Below are 24,382 nucleotides of genomic sequence, written 5' to 3' on the forward strand. Positions count from 1 at the left end.
TCGGCATTCTTTCTCAGAAGCTCCAGTACTGACCCAGCCAGATTTCGAACGCCCGTTTGTTGTTGAAGTAGATGCGTCCGAGGTGGGAGTAGGGGCAGTCTTGTCCCAAGGGTCAGACACCCTTACCCACCTACGGCCGGTTGCATTCTTTTCGAAAAAAATTTCGCAGGCAGAACGCAACTATGATATTGGTACCGTGTTTCCCCGATAGTAAGACACCCCCGAAAGTAAGACATAGTTGGACTTTCGGGGGCTGGGCTAAAGTAAGACATACCCCGAATGTAAGACATAGTACATAGGGCAGTATTTTTGTACTTTTATGTCCCTGCGCCCGTCCTGTCAGAGGCTCGCACGCGCGCGCACACACACACACGCGCGGCCCGGCACGAGCGCTGCACGTCATGTGCAGGGACGCCGGTATTGGTGCGGGAGCTGAAGGAGCAGCAGGGCCCAGGTGACTGCCCGCACCGCCCCCGTCTGGTCCAAGCGACCTTCCCCCCACCCCCCGTGCGCGCACCTGTCCGCCCTCTCTGAGGCCCCGTCCTGCCGCACCGTCCATGCGCCCACCACCCGTCCGGTCCGGCGTCCCTGCTCACTGAGGGGAGTACAGGACAGCCGCCCTCACGTGCTGCTGCTCCTCCAGCTCTGACATGGCCGCCTCCCTGCACACACAGGACAACGTGTGACAGCTGACCTGTCATCTCATCCCCTCAGTAACAGTACAGGATAGGAGGAATAATGGGCTGCAGCAGGCGGGATAACTTATAGCTGTGTGTGTTATCCTGCCAGCTGCAGCACATCCATTCCTCCTATGTTACAGTCCTGCACTGTTACTGAGGGGACTACAGTCATACACCCCTGTCCGCCCCCCTATACAGTCATACACCCCTGTTTCCCCCCCCTATACAGTCATACACCCCTGTCCGCCCCCCTATACAGTCATACACCCCTGTCTCCCCCCCCTATACAGTCATACACCCCTGTCCAATATAAGACATACCCCAAAAGTAAGACATAGTGGGACTTTTGGGAGTAAAAAGAACGTAAGACACTGTCTTACTTTCGGGGAAACACGGTAATAGAGAACTGTTGGCCATCAAGATGGCCTTTGATGAATGGAGGCACTTCTTGGAAGGGGCCAAACATAAAGTCACGGTACTCACCGACCACAAGAATTTAGTTTACCTTGATACTACTAAACGTCTTTCTCCACGGCAGGCCCGGTGGGCGTTGTTCTTTTCTAGGTTCGACTTTGAAATCACCTATCGACCCGGTTCTCGCAATATCAGAGCTGACGCCCTCTCCCGCAGCTTTGATTTTGAAGTTATGCCCGAAAACCGTGTCGATACGATACTTAAGCCTGGGGTTATAATATCTGTTTTGCAACCAGACTTAGTGACTCTAGTCACGCAGTCTCAGAGTATGGCCCCCCATAACACTCCTGAGTCTCTCTTCTTTGTACCGCCGAATCTCCGTCTCCGAGTATTGGAAGAGATTCATGGTTCTGTGTTGGCAGGACATCCTGGTATTGCTGGAACGAAATATCTGCTTTCACGTCATTTCTGGTGGCCAACCTGGGGCCGAGATGTTAAATCGTTTGTGGAAGTCTGTGAAGTCTGTGCTCGATCCAAGGTTCCCCGTAGGCTACCGGAGGGGTTGTTACACCCTCTGCCGGTCCCTACGAGGCCTTGGACGCACTTATCCATGGATTTTATCACGGACCTACCACTATCTAGGGGCAAAACTGTCATTTGGGTGGTGGTAGATCGTTTTTCTAAGATGTGTCATCTTATTCCACTACGTAAACTACCCAGTGCCCGCTTATTAGCCACATTGTTTGTCAATCATGTGTTACGCTTGCATGGGATACCGGAGAACATTGTTTCTGATAGGGGTGTTCAATTTGTTGCTAAATTTTGGAGAGAGTTTTGTAGTAAACTGGGGGTCTCATTGTCTTTCTCTTCTGCGTTCCACCCTCAAACGAATGGACAGACCGAGAGGATCAATCAGTCATTGGAGCAGTTTCTAAGATGTTTTGTGTCTAATACCCAGGACAAATGGCGTGACTTCATTTCACTCGCTGAGTTTGCCCTAAACAACCATGAACAGCGCTCTACTAGTATGTCGCTGTTTTTTTGTAATTATGGGTTTAATCCCAGATACTCGTCCGTCCACTCCGCCGAATCTGTAAACCCTTTAGCTGAAGATATATTCTCGAAACTGTGCACAGTTTGGGCCCAAGCTCATCAGAGCTTGGTTAAAGCCCAAGAAACCTATCGAAAGTATGCCAACAGAAGACGCATATCTGGCCATCAATATGTTGTAGGTGAAAAAGTCTGGCTCTCAACTAAAAACCTGAAATTGAGAGTCGAATCAGGAAAACTGGCGCCCAAATACATTGGGCCATATACTATCGTAGAGGTTATTAACCCAGTAACTTTCAGGATTAAACTACCATCGTCCCTAAAGATTCATTCTGTTTTTCATAAAGCCTTGCTGAAAAAATATGTGCCACCGGTGTTCCCGTCACCTCCTCCTGCTCCACTAGTCGTCCAGGGTGAACTGGAGTATGAGGTAGAGAGAATTTTAAACTCTCGGTGGGTACAGGGTTCATTGCAATACCTAGTCCACTGGAAGGGTTTTGGACCAGAAGAGCGTACATGGGTGGCAGTTAGAGATATACACGCTCCTCAGTCAGGGCCGGACTGGGACTTAAAGTCAGCCCTGGCAATCAAACCCCAGCAGCCCACATACCATATCCTTTTCTATATATCATGGATAGCGGTGTAAAATACGCACTGTAGCAAATTCTGCTTCATTTAGCCGTGTCCCCACTACTCCCTTAGTAGTGAACCCCACCATCAGCACCTAAAAATAATGCTATAACATAATCTGCTGCGGATTTGATGCAGCATATTTATGCATTTATTTCAACTGATTAAATCAGAAGCATCAAATCCGCATTTGATTAGGTATGAACGTGCCCTTAAAGGGAACCTGTGGTATCTATACCAGGTACACGGCTGTAGATCCCAGCGTACAGGTCAGGGACTGGATCTTTAGTCTAGTGTAAACCTCTGTAACCATTCTTTTCATTACCCCTGAAGTGTCACAGAGGTGGAACCACAGCAGCACCTTCTGCCCCCAACCCTTCCTGCTCTGACTGATGGATGTATAGGTTAGTGCTGCTGCTGCTGCTGCTGTTGTGAAACTTTAGTTGGAAATGAAAAGGACAATTATAAAAGCTTACACTGGACTAAAGATCCTGTCAGTGATATCTCCCTCACACCTGTCTGCTGAGATCTACAACCCTAGACCTGGTACGGACCTCACAGTTTTCCTTTAAAGGGGAAAAACATGGCCACCTTCTTCCAGAAACAGCGCCACACTCTTCTTCAGTTTGTGTGAGGTATTGCAGCTCAGTTCCATTGAAGTGAATGGAGCCAAGTTGTAATACCACACACAGTCTGAGGACAGGGTGGTGCTGTTTTTGGACAAAAGTTACTATATTTTTTAAATCCCTTTTATCCTGACTATATCTGCACTCCATATAATGGCTGTATAAGTAGTAAGGTTTTAATTATTAAAATGTGTCTGCTGGTTGTGATCTCATGTGTAATCAAAGATACGTAATGAGGTGCTAGATAGCTATTTCCTACTGGATATCTATCTATCTATCTCAGGTATAAGTAGGGCCCCAGGACAAATTTTAGGATATATAAGGGTAACATAGGTAAGAATTTTCTGTGCATGATAATACTGTCATAGGTGTTAACACCAGTAAGCAAATATTATCCCCATACTGTACACATTACTGCCATACTGTTACTAAGCAAACCCACCACTATTCCCTATACTACCAGTATATAAGTAACAAATAATATCACCACACCATGAGCACGGCCATTATCACCACATAATGACTAATACTGCTACACTGTGACTGAATACAATCCACTATATACAACACTAATATTACCAATAATACCAGAATACACAGGACGAGTAATACCATCACACCATGCTCACGGTGACTGGATAATACCACTATACCATCACAACATGCCCACTACTCTCACCATACAGTGACTGGATAATACCACTATACCATCACACCATGCCCACTACTCTCACCATACAGTGACTGGATAATACCACTATACTGTCACCAAATAACAGCCATCATATAAACACCAATATTCTCCCAAAGCAGTGACCATAGAACACAGGTGTCACACTCCGTCCCTCCAGCTGTTACAAAACTACAATCCCCATCATGACTGGACAGCTAAAGCATGACGGGAATTGTAGTTTTGCAACACCTGGAGGGCCGAAGTGTGACACCCCTGATACTGAGGTAGATCCCAGCTGTGTAACGGTTCTGCAGACATTATAAGTGATTATAGTGCAGTTACATCCTGTCACTCACAGTAGGAGTCTTCTCTGCATGAAGAGACGTCCACTTTTCCTTTTCTTCTCCATCTGGCTCCGACCATCATGAAGGCTTCTCTGGCCATGACTCCTCTCCACGGGATCTGCCAGACAGATATTTTAGGCTTCATGCTCCAGCAACATCCTCATCTATACATCTCTCCATATAGAATAGCCCCCCCTGCATAACCCTATATAGAATAGCCCCCCCGCTGTACATCCCCCCATATAGAAAAGCCCCCCCGCTGTACATCCCCCCATATAGAATAGCCCCCCCCGCTATACATCCCCCATATAGAATAGCCCCCCACAGCACATCCCCCTTTATAGAATAGCCCCCCCACTTCCTGCTGCACAACTCTCCATATAGAATAGCCCCCCGCATTCCCCCATATAGAATAGCCCCCCCCGCATCCCCCCATATAGAATAGCCCCCCTGCATCCCCCTCAATAGAATAGCCCCCCTGCACACACACCCCTCAATAGAATAGCCCCCCTGCACACACACACCTCAATAGAATAGCCCCCCTGCACACACACCCCTCAATAGAATAGCCCCCCCACATCCCCCCTCAATAGAATAGCCCCCCTGCACACACACCCCTCAGAGAATAGCCCCCCTGCACCCCCCCTAAATAGAATAGCCCCCCTGCACACACACACCCTCAAAGGAATAGCCCCCCTGCACACACACACCCTCAATAGAATAGCCCCCCTGCACACACACCCCTCAATAGAATAGCCCCCCTGCACACACACCCTCAATAGAATAGCCCCCCTGCACACACCCCTCAATAGAATAGCCCCCTGCACACACACCCCTCAATAGAATAGCCCCCCTGCACCCCCCTAAATAGAATAGCCCCCCTGCACACGCACCCCTCAATAGAATAGCCCCCAAGCACCCCCCTAAATAGAATAGACCCCCTGCACACCCCCTAAATAGAATAGACCCCCTGCACACACACACCCATAGAATAGCCCCCTCTGCGTGCCTCCCCCCTCCCGGTGTGTGGCCACATGTGAAGGGGTTAAAAAAAAAAAAAACATTCTCACCTCACCTCGCTCCCCAGCAGCTTCTTCCTCAGCTTGGATCTTCGGTCCACGTCCACTGCTGCTGTATCATCTTGCGGTGGCGGCGGCAGCGACCCCTCTCCTCTCTGTCCTCCAGGTCCTCAGCGGCGCGCCAGGGAAGTGACGTCAGCCGCTGGGGGCCTGGTGATGTAGGTGCCTGCAGACATGCCTGCGTGCGCGGCACGTCTGCGGCCTAGGCACCTGGGGGGGATCAGGAGGGGCGGAGACACACCACCGCAGCCCCCTCCCGCCACCACAGCCCTCTCACCTCGGCCCGGCTTGCCCGCCCCTGCCCGCTCCTGACGTGCTCCTTCAATTAACGAGCGGCCGGCCGCATCGGCCCCACGTTGATTAGATTGGAGGAGCACGTCAGTAGCGGGCAGGGGCGGGCAAGCCGGGCCGAGGTGAGCGGGCCGCAGCGGTGATCTTTTTTTTTTTTTTCATTATCCAGCCCGGGCGGCCCACGGACTGGTAATCTGGCCAGCCCAGCGGGCATTTGCCCGCCTTGCCAGATTACCAGTCCGGGCCTGTCCTCAGTTAATCCGACGATATCATGCCCAGAATCCGTCTAAACCCGGTCCAGTGGATAAGGGTCCTGAGGCCCCTCATAAGAGGGGGGGTAATGTCAGGAACTCACCTGACCTGGCTCCTGCGGCGTCTTCCTTGGGCTCTGCTCCGGCGGCCGGCTCGAGAGCGCGCCGGAGCTCCGCCCGCCGGAGCCGAGTGACGTCACGGAGACCCGACGGCGTCCCTAGTAACCGGGGACGCCGCGGTCTCACGTGATAGTCAGCCGGCCGTCCGGCACAGCTGATGCGGCTTTCATGCAGGCTGAGTGGCAGATCGCTCTGCCACTTGGTCTGCAGCGCCGCAGCTGTATTGTTGCTGGATCAGGAGACCGGGCCAATCAGTGTCTGGTCCGGGCTCCTGGTTCAGTATAAAGTAAAGTGAAAGCCAGCTAGTAATCGCTGGCTATTAGTTATTCTGATCCCAGCTCCCCCTGTCCTTTTCCTGCGTATCCCGTCCTAATCCCTTCTGCCTGACTACTCGTGTTCTGACCTCAGCCTGACTCCCGACTATCCCTTGTTTACCGACTTTGTACTGCGTTGTCTGTTTGGTTTGACCCGGCTTGTTCTACGATTCTTTATTGTGTTTTTGTCTGTCCGTGCTGTTCTGTGTTTCACTTACGCAGTGTAGGGAACGCCTTCGTGGTTGTCCGCGACCGTTTAGGGTCGACCGAGGCAATTAGGCAGGGTCAGTGGTGGGTTCAGATTCAGGGCCCACTGTCTCTGTCCTGTCTGTTCTTGCCAGTCCTGACACTCCCGCTGTCTTTCCTGCGATGCGCATGGCACAGGCAGTATTCCAGAGATTATCACGTTCCTCATCTCCCACAGTAAACGGTGTAAGCGCAAAACCCCAACAAAGTGCAAAATTGGTCAGTTTTGGTCAAAAGTGATCAAAAAGTGACATATGTGCAAGAAATATGTGCAAAAAATTTAAGACACAAAAAATGATAGTAATATAAAAGTTATATAAGTTGCCTATCCTTGTAATTGTACTAACTTGAGGAACATAGATAACATATCAGTTTTACCACATGGGGAACAGCGGAAATACAGGGTTTTAAAGATTTTTTTCTAAAGACTAAACAAGTTTCAATCTTATGATCTTTGATTCTGATTCTTTTTATGTTGTAATATGTTGTACACATTAACAAATGTCTTGTTTCATGGTTTTATTTATTTATTTATTTATTTTACTTAAAATCTAAGGATTATTTTTGGGGGGGAGATAGGGAGTGCCAATATTGTCTGTTATTTGTATAACTGTTTTCACGTTTCTACATTAAAATTGTCATGCTAGTTGTCAGGGAACCATATGCTACTAGAGTTCTAAAATAATGGAATTATTTGTTTTTTGTGAAACTTTGTGTTGTAACTACTGCTCATGTGACATTTTTTCTTTGCATGCAAGGAACCAAAGTTGACCATGTAATAGCAGATATAAAAATAGGGCTGTACACAATTATTCTGTTGTTCTGGTGGTGGGGCCCAGAGTCCAGCTAGTATACAGTATATATACAGGGCTAGTGTCAGCACAGGGTGAATCCAGGCAGGTGCTGGAGCTTGTTGGTCTTGTGAGGCCCATAAGTCACTGGGTTCTATGACTATCCCTTTAACTGTTACTACAGGGGGAACAACCTTCACAGGGAGGGAGGTTTCTACAGGAGCATTACTGGCAAATGGATTACTTATGGGGAGACTTACTAAAGGGAGGATTACCAACATAGAGGATATCATTAACTAGAGGGTGGGCTAACCTTACTACCAGGAGCACTACCTACAAGTGTGATACTAACTACTAGACAGACTTACAACTGGAGATTCTACAGGGAGGATAGCCTAATTACTATATAAATGCAACTACTATAATAGGACTGAGACTGAACCTAACTTTTATATGAGGGAATCTATCTACTATATGGGGGCACAGAAGGACCTTACTATCATATGGTGGCATAGTGGTACATAACTATTACATGGGAGCACAGAAGGCACTTAACTACTAAAAGGAGGCACAGAGGGACCTAACTACTACATGGAGGTACAGAGGGTTCTGACTACAACATGGGGGCAAAGGGGGCCTAATTACTATATGAGGGAACAAAGGGAACCTAACTACTTTATTTGGGGACAGAAAGAAGATCTTGGTACTATATGGATGCTCAGAGGTAAGCTATCTACTATATCTGGACACAGACTGGACCTAACTACTGTATTAGAGCACGGAGGGACCTAACTACTATATTGGGGCATAGAGGAAGTCTATCTACTATATGGGGGCACCAAAGGACCTAATTACTATATGGAGGCACAGAGGAGTTCTAACTACTACAGGGAGACGCAGGGGGCCTACCTACTATATAGGAATACAGAGCTAACCTAATTACTCTTTTTTGGGGCAAAGAAGGGACCCTACTACTAAATGGGGGCATAGAGGTAACTGACAACTATATGAGGGTACAGGGAGACCTAACTACTATATGAAGACACAGAGGGGCTTTAGTACTATATGTTGGGCACAGGGGGACCAAATACTATATGTGCTGGAGTAAGGAACATAAAATGTTTCTATACCAGATTCTACAGAGAAAAGTAGTGGTTCGGGCCAGATGGAAAAGAAAAAGAAAAGTGATCAATTGTTGTCACTGGATATAAGTGCACTGTTATCATTTGTATGTTCTGAAGAGACTGTGTAGAGCTGGTATCTATGCAAGGGGGACATTATATAATATAAGATTATATTCAGTAACAGTATGGTAGTAATAGCAGTCGTCATGGTGTAATGGTATTATTTGTTGCTTGTATACTGGTATTATTTGTAATACTAATCCAGGTATACTGGATTTGTCAGCAACTAACTCACTGTAATCTACAGTAGCAGTGTACTGCTGCAACTAACCAAAAAAAAAAACACAGTGCAAAGTGACAGGTTTTACATACTACTTTACAATGCAAAGGTTTAAAGCTGCAGGAGACCTGGTGCGATTCCAGCAGGTACCAAGCAAATACATTTAGTGTCTGCTGTTTTACTGCTGCCTGGTGAGTTGTGATGAAAAAGTCCCACTAAGGCTCTGTTGCCCAAGGGCCTGCTGAAACTTGGAGCCAGTTCTGTATGTATGCCTGTGTTCACATCATGGCTAAAAGCTGTCTATGTACACACATAGCACGTCTGTAGGGCTCCTTTAGGCTGATGAAAAGTAGCTGCCAAAAGTAGCTTAAAGGTTCACTGAGCTTTCACAAGACTTTTGACATGTCCTAGGGATGCGGTTTAAGGGGGGTTGTGCTGTGTGGAGTACAGGGGTTTTCGGTAAAAGTTTATTGGTGGTCTATTGGGGGTCTGCAGAACGAATGTAATGAGCAGAGGATGTGGACCAACTATGCTACCAAATGGGCTTTGGGTCACACCAGGGGTTGAAGTTCCCTCTAGTTTAAGTCACCCTTTATCCTGCTCTTGGAATGCAGTTAAACGGTACCAGGTTGCTCCACAAAAGTGGTCCCAGTGTGGGTAGTAGTTGGTCCCAAGAACCAGACAGTGCTGATTCTAAGCACCTCAATGAGTGAAACAGCAGGGTACCAGGAATGAGACAGCAGCATGGTCAATCTGGCGCAGGATCAGGGTAAGCACCTTCAGATACAGGTCAGACAGTCTGAGTTGGTAATGGTAGAGGCAAACGGTACCAATAGAGTAGGCATAATCTAAGTAAGAAATTGTATAGTACAGGATCACACCTTTGCTATGAACACAATGATCAGGCAAGGAGGAACAGGCTGCAACTTTAAGGTGAAGGTGGTACAAGATTGGTGGAGGCACAAATATGTGGCCCTTTAAAGAGATATTCCTAACCGAAATAGTTAGGCCCTATCCAGGATATGCGATAGATAGGGCATGATCAAGAGATCACAGGGTGTCCAACCGCAAAATCTTCACAGAATAGAGCTGCAGGCCATGCATGCTCGCTGCAACTCCATTCATTCTATGGAGCCAATGAAGAGAGTCAAAAGCTGCATTCAGCTCTCATAAAGAATGCATGGAGCTCTGTTCTGTGGAGAATTCAGGGTCCCCTTGATCAAACCCCTTGCGATGTCTTAGTTATGCCACATCCAGTGCATCCTCTAATTAGAGTATAACTATTCAGAAGGGGTGGGAATACCCATTCAAATCCTCAGCAGCGGCAGCTGGAAGAAAGCAGAAGAGTCAAAGAGGAGCAAAAACGCTGGTGGATGTGAACGGATCTGGGACAGACGGCAGAGGGTGGTTATTGTAGATCTCTGTTGGCCTATTCTAATTGTTTTTAAATATCACCCATTTGCACCTGAATTAGCTATCTAGGCTATGCTCGCTCGCCGTACCTTTTGCTATAATATGAGGTATACATTTATTCAGGGGTTTTTGGTATGGTTTTATTTAAGAGTCTGTGGTATGAATTTATTCAGGGTCTAAAGTAAAAACGTATTTCAGGGGTCTGCTGTAAGGATTTATATGAGGGCCTGGGGTATGAATTCCCTAATAACACGGGAAATGAATTACTTTTTCCTTTAAAGTTTTAAAAGAAAGGCACAAAACATAAAAACATGCAATAAATACAACTAAACATTTCTACATTGCTGAACAGTGAATAATACAGATATATTTGTTATATCCAACGTTTCAGGAGATTTTCATTTAAGTATAGACTAGAGATGCGCTCAACTTCAGAAAGCTCGAGTCTGATCATGTAGCATTTGAACACTGGTAGCTGAGGAAGTTGGATGCAGCTCTAGGGAGAATGGCAAAACATGATATAACCTATGGCCTATGGCTGTATCTATGTTTTCCTGGAATCCCTAAGCCTGCATCCAAATACTTCAGCCACCAGTATTTAAATGCCAAACAATCGGAGCATGCTCAGGTTACATTCAGCTCTAGTACATTTGAACATCTAAATGGAAATGTAGACGTGCCCCATCCTGCTGATAGACTATGTTTGGCAGGTGTTCCTCTATCTGTGGCATAAGCCAATCCTTTAAAATGTCCAGGTAGAAGTGTAAAAATTGGGATTGTAACCTTAGAGCCTGCTCCTTGCACAGAGTTTACCTTCGGTGGGCCCCTGATGTGCTTGGTTAAGGCACATGTTTTATTGAGCCCTAAATTAGTGTTTTCCCGTTTAAGAGGTTTGGTGCTAGTGCATGTGTGTGAGCAGAGTAGCTGGTTGAAGTAGCAGAGCAGACACAGGGAGAGAAATGTAGAACAGTATCTAGCATTATACAATGACAAATATGGAGATTATCCCACGCCAAATGCTGTAACAGATAGAAAAAGGTGTTCCAGAAGAAAGCATTGATAAAAAAAAGTATAGAAATACAACTTTTATCCAGCAGGTGGCATTTATACCTTTTTTAATGTGTCTTGCACCATTATGCTAAGTTCACACACTGTATAACAATGGCCGTTGCTTAGCAACGACTGTTGTTATACTGGTCAAACACCGTCCGGTGTGTCTTATGTTCCTGGGGCCATCAGAACATTTATTTTCTGGGCCCATTCAGGGTGTGTCTGGAATAAAGCATTCATTTCCATACCATTGATGAACAGATTGCATCCATGTGTGCGCTGAACGATAATAATGGCCGCTATTCATGGCTGATCATTTTCTTGCATGGCCGCACCAAACAACTGCCGTTGTCGGGGAGGCGTGTGATTGGAACTGGCGGCATTGCATTACTTTCAGTGCAATGCCGCCCAGGCTGAAAAGAACGTTGATCGTTTAACGATTTAGGAGCAACAATTTGGTTTTTATACCGATCAGCGTTTAGACGAGGAAATAAATCGCTTTCAGATCACTTAAGGCCATCTCACACACTTGGGTGAATCTTTGAAAGACTGCTTAGGCACAGCGATCTGCCAATTATCAGCGAACGACCAGCGTCGATTTGAGAACATATTGAAAGACCACGATAAACAATTTCTCGCTCGTCGCTTGACTGTTAGCTGTACCTATACAAGCAGATAATCGCAGAAATGCAATCATTATCGCTCAGATTTGAACGATAATTGCTGTGTCTAAATGGACCCTCATTACTCATCCGTCCATCACAGGATGTGGACTAGGTTTGGCTGGGGCAATATCCCAAATCTATTGATTAAAGTTGTCCCAGTAATAACATTACAGCTTATTTACCACTTAGAGCACTGCACTGGAGCTTTGTGTGGACTAGTATATGGCTTACTAGGACAGGGGTAAGGAACCTTGGTTCTCCAGATGTTGCAAAACTACAACTCCCATCATGCCTGGATAGCTAAAGCTTTATCTGTTCTTATCAGTTTAATATCTGATACTTCCCTTATCTCTGGACCATATATTATATGGATTTTTAGAACAGCAGAAAATAACTCGGTCTGATGGCAGAGTAACTTGCTCTGATGGCAGTGAAACAGCCAAAAACATAGCCTAAATTTGTAATGTGCAAAAAGAACTATATACATATATTTTGCTGTACTGATAACATAAAAATAAGAACACTATAACACAATTACAGGAGCACTTTTTACCTTTCCTGGATTCAATATAGTCACTATAGGGGTCACTATAGTGCTGATACACCAATGCTACAATTATAAATGGAGAATATAACGTTTCTGTTTAGACAGGTTGTATTCTCCATTTATGAATGTAATCTTGGGCTGCCACCACTATAGTGACCCCTTGTGGTTCAATTCAGAAAAAAGGTAATGACAGCACCTTTAATTCTGTGTGGTATTTATTTATTTATTTTGGTAACTGCTCAGCTTTCATGGACTGTGAATGGTTGCTATCTTTCTGAGACAAAAATGTGTCAGATTTTTGGATTATAAACCTGACTATTATGGATCTGATCTAGCAGATCGGCGCTCGTTTACAGTTATTATGGGCCCGTGTAATACTACCCTTATTGTTATTGCACATGTTAGGTTAGTTTGCCGTCGTCATCATCATCATCATCAGCAGCAGCAATTCAGTGAAATCCCTTCCTTGCAGTGCTGTTGTGTCCTTCATATCTGCTCAAATAGCCCCTTAATAAGCCACTGAGTGTATCAGTAACCTCTTCTCCTCCCACATACCATCTATAGTAGTGTACTCTAAATCCTCCCCCAGGACAGGGCAGCCTGCTCAGTCCTGTGTACTTTCACCAGCAAGGTGCAGGTGCTGTGATTGGCAAGAAAAATAAAGAAAAAGGAAGTGCCTGGATGTGTAGTACTTGCCAACAGCTCAGCTCTCGTCCTGTTCCCTGAAATGGAGAGATTGAGAAGTAGCTGTGCACCATGGAGGGGGGTCTCAGGGGCTCGATAACAGCAAAGAGAACCCTTAGGGTAGCTTCACACATACCGGATCTGCAGCGGATTTCACGCTGCGAGTTTGCAGCGAAATCCGCTGCGGATCCTGTGGTGTGAAGCTGTATGGGACCCAGCCCCTTTAACCCCCCGCCCGCACCCCCGCCCATACATTACCTGCTTGGCGCCGTGGCTGTGTGTGACGCTCCCCTCGCTCTCCATCAGCCAATCAGGCAGCAAGGGGAGCCGGAAGCGTCACACACAGCCGCTGCGCCATGCAGGTAATGTATGCTCGGGGCTGGGGCTGCGGCAGACGGCAGCGGGGGGGGGGGGGGGGGGGGATGGGGGTTTAAAGGGGCCCGGTCCCATACACACAGCCCTTCCACTGCGCGTATGGGACCCATTCAACTTCACACTACAGGATCCGCAGCGGATTTCGCTGCAAACTCTCAGCGTGAAATCCGCTGCGGATCCGGTACGTGTAAAGCTACCCTAAAATTATATTGTTACTAGGAGTCCTTAGCGTTACTCTGTCAGGTATCCTTAATATAGTCCTCCGTTTAAAATTTGCTCATCTATTACAACATATTACAATAATTTATATTATATTATCTGTGCTTGTATTATACAATCCATTAAAAGTCCTTGTTGTATTAGTGAATACAATAAAAGAAAAAAATGGGCTTAGTTCATGAAAATACAAGTACCAATACATAAAAAACTTTTTTGAATACTAAATGAAGTTAAAAAGTATGACCACAGTAAAATCAAATATAAAACAAGTGTCTGCAGTGAAGTATATTAACCACAACAGTTTATCTATATGGGAATATATAAATATATAAGGTGCTTTGAATCTCCTAATGCTCTAATACTGCCTCAGTTCCAATAAACACATAGGCTGCACAGACCAAATGGCCATCCTAACATTTTAGAACATATTGCACCTACCCATAATATCAGACACCGCACGAGCCGTTCCTACGTACGTTTCGCTATTGCACGCTTCCTCAAGCAACTGTGTACTTGTTGTATTAGTGTACAATACACTATAATTAGGCTGCGTTCACACTACGTATATTTCAGTCAGTATATGTATATTTCAGTCAGTATTGCCACCAAAACCAGGAGTGGATTAAAAACACAGAAAGAATCTGTTCACACAATGTTGAAATTGAGTGGATGGCCGCCATTTAATGGCAAATATTTGCTGTTATTTTAGAACAACGGCTTATATTGAAATAATGGCAGTTATTTACTGTTATATGGCGGCCATCCACTCAATTTCAACATTGTGTGAACAGATCCTTTCTGTGTTTTTAATCCACTCCTGGTTTTGGTTGCAGTACTGACTGAAATATACGTAGTGTGAACGCAGCCTAAGAGTTACTATATATCACGGTTACTATAAGAGTTACTATATATCATGGTTACTATAAGAGTTACTATATATCATGGCTATATGAGTTACTATATAATGAATTTGGTTGCTCGGTAGTAGAAGGCATTAATGAAGTCTCTATAATTCCTATATATATTCCTACTACTATTATATGCTATAATAAATGTATGACAGCAGCCTTGTTGCCAGTCAGGTTATATGGTTGCCTCATGCGTCGTCTTGCGCTGTCTCCTGTGTTTTTCTCTTTCTCCTATTCTCTCCTCGCAGTGATGCACCTCTGACTCCTTCCTGAGTCTTGAGGAATGGCAGGCTCATTGCAGGCTTCTACAGACAAATGGGACTTTTATTGTGACACAGGCACCTCCTCTCTTTTTCTCTGTCTCTCTCTCTCTGTTACTCTGGAACAACTGAACAGGCCAGGGACAAAAATCATAGCAGGGAGAAGAGAAAGAGAAAACAAGAAAGCGGAAACCGCAATGAGAGACGTGTTAAGGAAATGAAGACACATAAATGTAGACTAACAAACAATGCTTAGTAATACAACTGGGAAAGGATGATTCTATACAGATGAGACGTAGGAAGGGGGAGAGATGCCACCATGGCTATAAGGTCTTTCAAACGTGTCTAAAAGCATGAAATGTGCATGTAAAACACAACCACCATAAATCAAAGTGATTGTAATAAATGACATCTATGGCACATGAATATTATGCAACTGCATTAACAACAAGGATATTGATAAAAATAGAAGGCGTCCAAAGACAGGCTGCAAAGATGGTAGAGGGTGTCAGGCATAAAACATATCAGGAAAGACTTGAGGATTTGAATCTGTATAGTCTGGGGGAAAGAAGGGAAGGGAAAGTGGGGACACAATTGGAACCTTTAAATATGTTAAACGATAAGATAAGGTTCAGGAGGGTTTTTAGAAAAAACTGAACTCAAGAACAAGCGGACACAGTGAGAGGTTAGTTGTGGGAAAGATCAGTAGCAACGTGAAAATATTACTTTACTGAAAGAGTAGTAGATACTTGGAACAAACTTCCAGCAGATGTGGTTGGTAAATTTACAATAACAGAATTTAAACACACCTGGATAAACATATATCTATCCTAAGATAATAAGAAGGGAAATACTAAAAGGGCAGACTAGATGGACCCAGTGGGCTTTTTCTGTCGAATCTTCTCTATTTCTAACAACAATTCCTATATATTGATTTTTTTTATTCTGAATAACATGTAAAACAAATGAAACAAAGATTTAGAAACAGCAGAACATGTGATATTATAAGTTACTGTACAGTAATCAAGAGGATGGGAAACACAAGGGCTGACAGAAACTGCAGGGAGCCTGAAGGGATGAGCAGGGTAGATGTGGGCACATACATGCAGCACTCCCTGTCTGGGGTGAAGAGATTACCTCCACAGTCCTGTCCCCTGATGTAAGCCCCAGCCTGAAGTGGATCTGCTATGATTTGGAAGGTGAGAAAGATTTCCGGGGGCCAGAGTACAGGGCTGTAGACCCCGCTATGCAGACCATGCTTCTCCTCCACTCCTACCCAGTACAGGAAGCTCTTAAACCAAAGCAATGCTCTTAAACCAAGTCACAATTTAAAAAAAACTGTGAGCTCTTCTTGTAAAGTGCTCTCAATCCAACTAACTTCAATTTTACAATGGGATAAATGTTTTCAATTATATGGAAATAATAACCTTCCAGGGCCACTGAGAATTCAGATTCCTTATGTTGCCACACAAGCCCAGATCTGTCTTATGGAGCCTTAAACTAATCATAAAACCTATAGGAAACTTAAACCTTACTCCTTCTCTGCTTTATTTTGCTGTGGTAATAGATTTATTTTAAAGTACTGATATTTCTTATATTGTATGTATAAATGTCAGTACTATTATTCATTTTGGTTTACCAAACAACATTTGTGAGTTTGATGAACTAAAATGAGTAATTTTTTATTTTTTTTTTACAAATACACATAATCTCCATGTATGTTGTTACAGTTGACAGTTAAATAAACACATCCTGGATCCCTCTAACCCTCACAACAACCCCCCACCCCCACCCCCCACCCCCCTCAGGACCACCACCACCATGAGCTTGACCACAAAGAAAGAAGGGAGGAAAAAATGAATTCATAACAATGAATAATAATACCAAAGAGCAGGAGGGACAACCTGATTCACAGCTAATCCAGGAGGAGTACTACTACGCTCATAATGTGAGAAGACATTCTCTCCCCAGTGGCACTTATTATCAGCCTTACCACAATTGGTTGAATTTATCCTCTCCCTTAAACCCCTTTCCTCTATACCAAGCATCTTCATATTGTTTGATCAAGTTCACTAAATTGCACCATTCCTTTAGCGAGGGGGCAGAAGGTGCCAACCATTTTCTCAAAATTATCAATCTAGCGTAGAATAGACATCTAACCAGCAGTGGCTTATTTTTGTCCTCAATGACACTGTTCATTTCTCCCATTACTGCCACGGTTGTGGCAGCGGGCCCTTCAACTAAGTCAGAGAGAGGAATAGTAGCGTCTGTGGAGGATTCTGAATTGAGTCAATTTGTGTGCCTTTTGAGTGGGTAATTTAAAGGGGTTGTCCAGCGAAAATCTTTTTCTTTCAGATCAACTGGTTTCAGAAAATGATATAGATTTGCAATTTACTTCTATTAAAAAAACTCCACTAAATGTCCTGCAGGAAGTGTTTTATTTACAGTCTGACACAGTGCTCTCTGCTGACATCTCTGGCCGAGACAGGAACTGTCCAGAGCAGGAGAGGTTTTCTATGGGGATTCATATAAAACCGAGACAGAGGCCAGAGATGTCAGCAGAGAGCACTGTGTCAGACTGGAAAGAAAACAACATTTCCTGCAGGACATTTATTAGCTACTAATATTAGCTACTAAAGACTTCAGATTTTTTAATAGAAGTAAATTACACATCTATATAACTTTCTGATTTTCGCTGGACAACCCCTTTAAGTATTAAGTATTCACATTCATATCCTAAAATCCCTTCAGAAAGTCTTCAGACTCTAACTTTTTTCACATTTAGTTATGTTGCAATCTTTTGCTAAAAGGTAAAGAATAAAAAAAACTAAGGACCCCCCCCCCCTCCCAGCATTCTACCCTCAGTACCACCAGAATGTGAAAATAAAGATTTTTGGAAATGTTTTAGAAAAGGAAAAACTCACATTTTGTTTTCACTCTTTGGTAGCCGATGTGATTCCTAACATACTTTATCTGTGTAATGAGCAGCGGATGTGAACCGGCTGTGCTACTAAACCGGTTTGTCTTTGGGCCACACCAGGGCGAGGAGTGTAAGTTCCCTCTAGGTCTTCAACCTTTATCTCGCCCCAGGATGCGGAAGTTGGACTTTTGTGGCTAGATGCGGTCGCTTCATAAGGGTGGGCCTGGTGGGTTGCTGTTGGTCCCCAAGGACCAGACAGTACTGGTGTGAGGCATTGGAGAATAGGCCAAATAAGTCAGCCAGCTGGGCCATCAACCAGAGAATAAGCACTGTATCAGGGATAAAACAGAAGTGTAATCACTCAGGTGTAAGGGCCCTATTCTACCAGACGATTATCGTTCGTATAATCGTTAACGATTAACGATTTCAAACGACCGCTATTGCGAAAGACCTGAAAACGTTCACTCATTTCCATGGAACGATAATCGTTACTTATGATCGTAACTGCGATAGTTTTTTCTTCGCTATTTATTCGCTATTGCGTTCGTATCTATTGCGAACGACCGAACAATGTCTTATTCAATGCGAACGATTTGCGAACGTTTTGCGAACGAGCAACAATAAAAATAGGTCCAGGTCTTATAAAGCGATCAACGATTTCTCGTTCGGTTGTTAATCATTAACTGCATTTCAACCAAACGATTATCGGTTAGATTCAAAGGATTTAACAATAATCTTAACGTTAATCGCCCAGTGGAATAGGGCCCTAAGATAAGGGCAGGCGGCTTCAGATGGAGGTCAGACAATCCCGTCAGCAGTGGCTCAGGCAAACTGTACAGAAAGGGTCAGGGAGGCAAGCAAAATCGGAGAAACAGGCACGGGTAAGGATAAAGTGAGTAAAAGACACAGTGGCCCAGCAGAGACTTTAACCCAAAATTTATGAGAGACCAGAAAATGGCTCCACAAGTGGACCCCAACCAACCTGACAGAGCGTAAGAGAATCTGCAGAAAAGAATTGCAGAAAGTCCCCAAATCCAAATGTGCACACATTGTGGCATTATAATCAAGAAGACTGGAGGCTGTAATAGGGGAAGAATTGTGATTAGGCTAAAAGTTTGTAATTCACAAGAGAGTTTGGATCAAAGATAGAAATCAATCCAGGATGGGACCAGGTGAGCATGTCATTTCTCACTGGTTCCTTATTGGCGGGCCCCCAGAAACAGTTCAGCTGGGAGTCCAACACTGGGACCCGCTCGGAATGCAGTACTGCACTGATGTTGGGGACCAGCAGGGAATCCTCTGGTAACCACAACCTGCTGTGCTGTGCTGCATGGCCATATTCATCTGTTTAGTGTTCCTTTAAGGCACACACACAGATGAATGATAGAGGCTGCCAGGGACTTCTAGTGAAGAGAGTGTTGGGACATAGAGAAGGGCCTACATACTACATAGGGTCACACAGGGGACCTACATACTAAATGGGGGCAAAAAACAGACCTATATACTATATGGGGGCACAGTGGAGGCCTAACTACTATACAAAGACATAGAGGGGGCTTAACACTGGGGGCATATAGAGGAACTAACTACTATATTGCAGCATAGAAGGGGCATATTATATGTGGGCAGATTTTTCTGAGATAATTTAAGGCTGTTAAAAGTCTTCCTGATGACTGGAGCCAGATATCACCTTTCATTGACTCAGAGAGAACCTTTGAGTCACTGTATGTGACTCATGGGAAAAATGGTGGCGGTACGGATAGGTTATGGGGGGGTTCAAGCACATTTTTTGCACAGGGACCCTCTGTAGTCTGTGTCCACCCCTGATCAGGACAAGCCCATGTAGATAGTCAGCATGGTACCTGTCATTTCATGTGTAGGGGCACCTTTAATTCAGTATTTTTGAGTCTGTGAGCCCTAGTAGCATTAACACAATATATTTCAGATCTCAACATTGTTCCATCCGACAGCAGTATCGGAGGATTTTTTTTTTTTAACTTTGGGTCTCCCGCCGGGCTCCGGGTTGTTCTCTCAGCCATTGCCACGACCCGGTTGATTGAGCAAATCAGTGGCTGAGGCAGGACACCTCGGCAGTCACTGATGGCTGAGCGTGACACAATCAGGAGGGGAAATGCTGTGCAGCTGCGGTCCCGGGGCCTGTGTAGTGGCGCCAGCACGTGGAAAGGTAAGTTAGGATTCTATATTGTTTCCCCCTGCCCCTGCCAAATAAAATAAAAATAGCCGGACATCTCCTGAAAGTTGACTATATACAGTAGATGTGACCATATGTGATTATATACAAGTGAGTACTAAGACATATTTATATAGTTACATAGTAAGGAGAAGAAGAAGAAGTATGTGCTCATTAGTCTCAATGTAGAGAGTTGAGAGGATATGGATAAATAGAAGTGGGAGGGGTAAATCTAAGAACCTATACCTGATTCCTATACCTGATGTTGCTCAACACGATCATCATGAAGAACAAGTTTTTTTGGCCAGTAAACACTCACATATCACTATATGCTTATCTACTCTTTTACCTTCATAGTAAAGAGCCAAAAAGGAGTACAAAGGAGAGGGAAAAATCAGTCAGTAACAAAGTATCTGCTGTTAATTGTTCTATAGCAAAGGTGATGCATGCCAGTAGTTTCAAGTGGTAAAAAAAGAGGCAATTGATTGAAAAGTCCAGTGCTTGTCTAACCATATCATAAATGTGTCTATAAAGGTTGCTTCTGATTTTGTGAGTTTTATGAGTTTGTGTTTTTGTGCAGTGTTCTGAACCTTGTCTGAACACAGGTGTATATTAGGTTTGATCAGCCCCACCCGTCTTGCTTGCTATGTCTTGGCAGCTTCAGGGTTAACCTGTTGCAATGCAGGTGAGCTGTGTCCCTGATCCTCCATAAATAGTAGTGAGCTCCAGCAATCCTTGCTGGTTATTGTATTCTCATTCTGTGTTTGACCCTCAGCTTTCTCTGTTTTGACTATCCTTGTTTGCTGCCTGCCCTGAAGCTCGTGCCTGTATCTAGACCTTCCTCTTGCCTGTTGCCTGTGTTGTTATCCACCTATTTCAGTGCATGGACTGGCACCGTGGTTGCCCGCAGTCTGGGGCTGTCTTGTGGCAAGTAGGCAGGGACAGTAGGTGGGCTCAGCTTAGGGCTCACTGTTCTTGTCTTGTCTGCCTATCTTGCCAGTGTCCCAGTGCTAACATTTTCACTGTGTTTTTTCTTTGTGGCACAACTAAAACATGTATATAAAATTAACATAATACAAAATAAATTATGGAGTCTTAAGATATAGTTAGAGTAGGGCTGGGCGATATGGCCAAAAAAATAAAATCTCGATTTAATTTTTTTTTCGGGACGATTCTCGATTTAAATCTCCATTTTTTATTTTTTTTTGCTAAATGAACAGAACATTTTTCTCCTTGCAGCGTCAGATACTATTTTAATTATGTTTGAGGCAACAACTGTATTGCTTCTCAGTGTAACAGAGCTCTCTGTATGCCCCCATGTAGTATACAAGCCACGTCTGTGCCCCCATATATTATAGGAGATCTTCTTTGTGCCTCCATCTAGGTAGGGTGTAGTAATGGAGGTATAGTGGATAAGGGGTGTAGTAGTACAGGTACAGATGAGGGGTGTAGTAGTAGTACAGGTATAGATGAGGGGTGTAGTAGTAGTACAGGTATAGATGAGGGGTGTAGTAGTGGAGGTATAGTGCATAAGGGGTGAAGTAGTACAGGTATAAATGAGGGATGTAGTAGAAGTACAGGAACAGATGAGGAACAGTGGCATAGCCAGGAGTCAAGGGGTGTAGAGTGGACAACTGGAGCAGGGGCCTTGGGGGATGCGCAATTAGAACTTGGGCAGACTGTGGGTGACTGGGATAGACTGTGAGAGCTGGGGCAGACTGTGGGTGACTGGGGGAGCTGGGGCAAACTGTGGGTGACTGGGGGAGCTGGGGCAGACTGTGGGTGACTGGGGGAGCTGGGGCAAACTGTGGGTGACTGGGGAAGCTGGGGCAGACTGTGGGTGACTGGGGGAGCTGGGGCAAACTGTGGGTGACTGGGGAGCTGGGGCAGACTGTGGGAGCTGGGGCAGACTGTGGGTGACTGGGGGAGCTGGGGCAGACTGTGGGTGACTGGGGGAGCTGGGGCAGACTGTGGGAGCTGGGGCAGACTGTGGGTGACTGGGGGAGCTGGGGCAGACTGTGGGTGACTGGGGGAGCTGGGGCAGACTGTGGGAGCTGGGGCAGACTGTGGGTGACTGGGGGAGCTGGGGCAAACTGGGGGAGCTGGGGCAGACTGTGGGTGACTGGGGGAGTCGGGGCAGACTGTGGGAGCTGGGGAAGACTGTGGATGACTAGGGCAGGAGGGCACATACCCAGTATACCTCCACCCCCTCCCACTCCACCCGGGCACACACCTCCTCCTTCGCTCACCCCGGGCACCCTCCCAGCTGCACACAGAGGTCCCCCGTCTTTGGAGGAGGAGGCCGAGTTCGGGTGACTGGGGCAGAGATTGTAGTGTCGCTGCGGGTGCTGGAGCTGTACAGGACCCCCAATCCTGATGTGCATCCATCCGCCCGTCTGTCCATGCATCCACTGCCGCATTGCCCGCATTCAAAGATTTTTGGTGAAAATCGAATTTACGATTTTCACTAAAAATCTAATTGATTCTAAAAGTCTGGGCGAATTAATCAAATTTATTTGATTAATCGCCCAGCCCTAAGTGAGAATCATGCAGACTACTCTGACCATGAGGTATAAAAGAAAAGTCACAGAAACCACAAGCAGATGGTTAAAAGTGATGGAGTGACAGCGGCATTTCACAAGTCTGCCCCCCAACTCACTGGCACAGATTTACTAAAACTGTCCAATTCTAAGAGCATGGATAGATGGATAGTCTTCAAATGTGCCAGATTTATCGAAAGTATAAGGCTGCTAGATAAATAAGATGTGTTTGAAGATTGTCTGGTCTACATTTAAAGGGGTTTTCCAAGAAAAATGGACTGATGACCAATCCATGGTGTATAAAATAAAGACAAAATGAACTAATCAAATTGGTTGCTGTACACAGACACAGTGCACGAATGGAAGAGTGAAGTTAGGGGCCACAGGGTGTGTACCTATGGGTTCTGTGTGCACAGCCCCTGCTTCCTCTGATTCTAAAATAGAGATAATTAAACCTTGATTTTACACTTATAACAGTATTGTTATAGATTATATTACCTATGATCATTACAACTTGTTTTAGGTTTGAATCTGGGACATACAAAATGTATACTGTTTGTCATTTTTAATAGGCTGCTAAAAAATCAGGTTGGCATCCTGTCCATTACCAAACTCCCCCATAAGTAGGTATTCCAGATATTTGTTCAGAACTGTCTCTGTCACATTCTGACTAGGAGAATGTGGCTGCACGGACTGGTGTGGTGACATTCCTTGCAATGCTGACAATCTTGCAGTAGGGGGTAGATAAGAAAGTTGAACAAACCCATTCTATGTGAAACTGCTCACACAGTTCATGTGCAAATGAATACAGCTGTAAGAAAGAGGGAGGAACGTAAAGGGGTATTTCCATATCAACTGATATAGTTATACTTATAACTCAAGAGAATTGTTTTCCTTTTGAAATACATTTATATAGCAAACGTGCCTCCTTCTTGTGAATGTAAGTAAATACATTTCACTATGGAAGAACTCCATGTGTCTTCCTACAGAGTCCATAAATGCAGTCTTATTGAACCCCAGAGGTTGACCTGTGGCCTCTCCTGACCTGTCTGTTTTACTAAATCCTTGAATTCCCTATGAAATAATTCTGGAACATCTTTTCTTACAACTCTGTCTTGCGCTATTTGACATTTTTACTAGAAATATATGACCAAGTAGTCAGCAAGGTTTTACCATATAATACTGACAGGTTTGATTTAATAGCCTCAGACTATAAAGGGACACACCCCTAACTGGTACCACCCAGTTGGCTATTTACTTATGAATTTCTTCACATTTTAAAGAAGTCCAGCGAACATTTTTTATTAAAGTATTGTATTGCCCCCCAAAAGTTATTCAAATCACCAATATACACTTATTACGGGAAATGCACATAAAGTGCTTTTCTCCCTACACTTACTACTGCATCAAGGCTTCACTTTCTTGAAGAGCATTTCTTTGGTTTAAGAGCTTCCTGTACTGGGTGGGAGTGCGAGTGGGGGAGAGGCATGGTCTGCATAGTGGGGTCTACAGCACTGTACTCTGACCCAGGAAGTCTCCCTCACCTTCCAAATCATAGCAGATTCACTTCAGGCTGGGGCTTACATCAGGGGACAGGACTGTGGAGGTAATCTCACCATAGTTGTAACCCCTCTCTCACCAGACAGAGCGCTGCATTTAAGTGCCCACATCTGCCCTGCTCATTCCTTCATGCTACC

The sequence above is a fragment of the Dendropsophus ebraccatus genome, chromosome 12, assembly GCF_027789765.1.
Source record: "Dendropsophus ebraccatus isolate aDenEbr1 chromosome 12, aDenEbr1.pat, whole genome shotgun sequence".
In the NCBI taxonomy this organism is placed as follows: domain Eukaryota; kingdom Metazoa; phylum Chordata; class Amphibia; order Anura; family Hylidae; genus Dendropsophus; species Dendropsophus ebraccatus.